We start from the raw sequence: 3,312 nt of genomic DNA, 5'->3' as shown, positions 1-3,312 counted from the left end.
AGGGACCAACAGGCCCACAGCCTCAAAGAAGGTGGAGCAAGCGTGGGCGAGGGGCTCCCCCCAGGAGATACGGGCTCAGTTGGCCAGGAGGCTCCCGATCCTCCGGAAGGCGAAGCCGGTGGGGAGGAGTCGGGGAGGCCTGGGGGTCCCGGGCCTGAGGGTCCGGGGCCCCGGCTTTCCCCTCCTTTTGTTGCAGGGCCGATCCCCATCCCCCTTCCCGATCCCCCTTCATAAACCTGTTCAATCTTCCCTACCTCGTACCCCCCCCTCGTCCCCCCCTCCCAAGTCCCGTCCCCCCCTCCCCCTTCTAATTCTCCCAAGTCCGAACCCCCTCCTGTCCCCCCCCTGTCTCTGGCCCCCCTCCTACCTCTCCCATCCCCCCCCCCTTCTGGACCCAGGGTCTCCTCTGGCCTTGTGGCCATGGAGACGGAGGCTGCTCGGGCCTCCTCTAAAAGGGAGATCGAGCAGCGGGTCTGAGGAGGGGGGTGGCGTAGTCACCTCGGAGAGATAGCAGGAGTGCGAGCAGGTGAGACGCAGGAAGAGGGGGAAGGCTGTAAAACCTGGGGGCGGGAGGTCCCCTGTGAAGGGTGGGGTTCCCCCAGGGGCATGAAGTGGGGTGTCCCTGTGGAACCCGTTTGGTGTCCTCTCCTCCTCCTCGGACTTTGATGGCGGTACCCTCTCCAATACGGCTTGCGACCATTAATGTCGCAAGTATTCGTTCTACAGGAGCTCGCTTTATGGCCTTTGATTTTCTCAGCCGTGTTGAAGCTGACATTTTGTTTTTGCAAGAGACCTGGCTGGCATCTGTGGCAGAGATGCATCTAGCAAAGAGGGAGTGGAGGTGTGGGCCCTCCCTCTGGTCTCTTGCGGCCGAGCCTTGTAGTGGAGTTGCATTGCTTTTTAAAACTGGTTCACATAGCCCCCGCCCGTATACCCCGACAACCAACGGCTAGGGTTGTCGGGAAGAGGCTCTTGTCCCTATCGGCCGAAGCCCCCCCGGCGAGTGATGGCCGGGGGGGTGGGGATCCTGGGGCCCCTAATGCCCCTCCGGAGGGACCAACAGGCCCACAGCCTCAAAGAAGGCGGAGCAAGCGTGGGCGAGGGGCTCCCCCCGGGAGATACGGGCTCAGTTGGCCAGGAGGCTCCCGATCCTCCGGAAGGCGAAGCCGGTGGGGAGGAGTCGGGGAGGCCTGGGTGTCCCGGGCCTGAGGGTCCGGGGCCCCGGCTTTCCCCTCCTTTTGTTGCAGGGCCGATCCCCATCCCCCTTCCCGATCCCCCTTCATAAACCTGTTCCATCTTCCCTACCTCGTACCCCCCCCCTCGTCCCCCCCTCCCAAGTCCCGTCCCCCCCTCCCCCTTCTAATTCTCCCAAGTCCGATCCCCTTCCTGTCCCCCCCCCTGTCTCTGGCCCCCCTCCTACCTCTCCCACCCCCCCCCTTCTGGACCCAGGGTCTCCTCTGGCCTTGTGGCCATGGAGACGGAGGCTGCTCGGGCCTCCTCTAAAAGGGAGATCGAGCAGCGGGTCTGAGGAGGGGGGTGGCGTAGTCACCTCGGAGAGATAGCAGGAGTGCGAGCAGGTGAGACGCAGGAAGAGGGGGAAGGCTGTAAAACCTGGGGGCGGGAGGTCCCCTGTGAAGGGTGGGGTTCCCCCAGGGGCACGAAGTGGGGTGTCCCTGGGGAACCCGTTTGGTGTCCTCTCCTCCTCCTCGGACTTTGATGGCGGTACCCTCTCCAATACGGCTTGCGACCATTAATGTCGCAAGTATTCGTTCTACAGGAGCTCGCTTTATGGCCTTTGATTTTCTCAGCCGTGTTGAAGCTGACATTTTGTTTTTGCAAGAGACCTGGCTGGCATCTGTGGCAGAGATGCATCTAGCAAAGAGGGAGTGGAGGTGTGGGCCCTCCCTCTGGTCTCTTGCGGCCGAGCCTTGTAGTGGAGTTGCAGTGCTTTTTAAAACTGGTTCGGTGGCTTGCCGGCGAGTGATTGAAGTGGAGATTGGTAGATGTCTGGTGGTGGACGCCGTCGTGAGGGGGCAATTCCTCCGGCTCATTCATTTTTATGGGCCTCAAACTAAGAGGGAGAGGAAGAGCCTCCTTACGGCGGTTAAGCCTTATCTTTTTACATCCCAGCAGGTGATCTTTGGTGGTGACTTCAATATGATCACTAGGCCCAAAGACCGGGCAGGTGCCGCCAACCCTCTGGGATATGATTGTACTTTTTTGAATAGTGTAGTGAGGGAGGCCGGGTTGGTGGATGTGCACGTTCGTCACCTCCCCAACCTCACTGGTTTCACATTTGCCCGAGGTAATAGTAAGAGTAGATTAGATAGTTTTTTTTTAAAGGGGGACTCTGCTTGCTCGGCTCCAGAGCTGCAGTCGGTGGAGTTCTCCGATCACTGTATGGTATCTGTGGCCCTGAATGTCGCCGACACTCCTCAGAAAGGGAGGGGTTTGTGGCGCCTGAATGGGTCGCTACTGGAGGATCCTGAGGTTAGGGAAGCCTATGAGGGTTTCTTCCTGGACCAGACCTCGCTCCTTGAGGGCAACTGCTCCCGCCTTGAGTGGTGGGAAGTAGTTAAAAAGAGGTCTGGCGACTTTTTCCGGGAAATCTCTGGGTACAGGGCAGCTTCCAAGTACCAGGCCTACCAGAGACTACGCAGGCAGCTTGACCGCCTGGTGTCCTCTGGGGGCTTTCGGGAACAGATATCCGGTCTGAAGGCATGTCAGTATGACCGTCTCGCCTCCCTGGTTTTTGAGAGGGATTATGGGAAATGTATCTCTCCTGATCCCTACAAGAGCTGTGGTGAGGCGGCGAGTTCGAAGGTCGTACACGGCCTGAAGGATGCCTCGGGATCTCTGGTCTGGTCCAGATCAGGGATCCTGGGTGTCGTCAGAGACCACTTTTCGGATCTCCTGAAGAAGCGGCCTCTAGACATGGAGAAGGTCAGGGGTTCCTTGATGAGACCCCACTGGAAGTGAGGTCTGACCTTCCTGACTCTCTGACTCTCTGAGAGTGGCTGAAGTCGAGCAGGCTATCAGCTCTTTAGTATCTAAAAAGTCGCCTGGGCCCGATGGGCTCACGGCAGAGTTTTACAAAACCTTTAAGAGCCTCTTGGCTCCTCATTTGAGGGACGTGTACCATGAATGTTTGGCCTATGGCCTGCTGCCTCCCTCAATGAGAAGGTCAGCTCTGATCCTTCTGTCAAAGGGGAAAGACCCGTCTGTGGTGGAGAATTGGCATCCGATCGCCCTTCTTACCACAGATAGGAAGATACTGGCAAAGATCTTGTTTACACGTCTGTCTGCTTTGGC

This window comes from Rana temporaria, chromosome 2 (genome assembly GCF_905171775.1).
Source record: "Rana temporaria chromosome 2, aRanTem1.1, whole genome shotgun sequence".
Taxonomy (NCBI): Eukaryota; Metazoa; Chordata; class Amphibia; order Anura; family Ranidae; genus Rana; species Rana temporaria.
Note: the sequence above shows the minus strand (reverse complement) of the source record.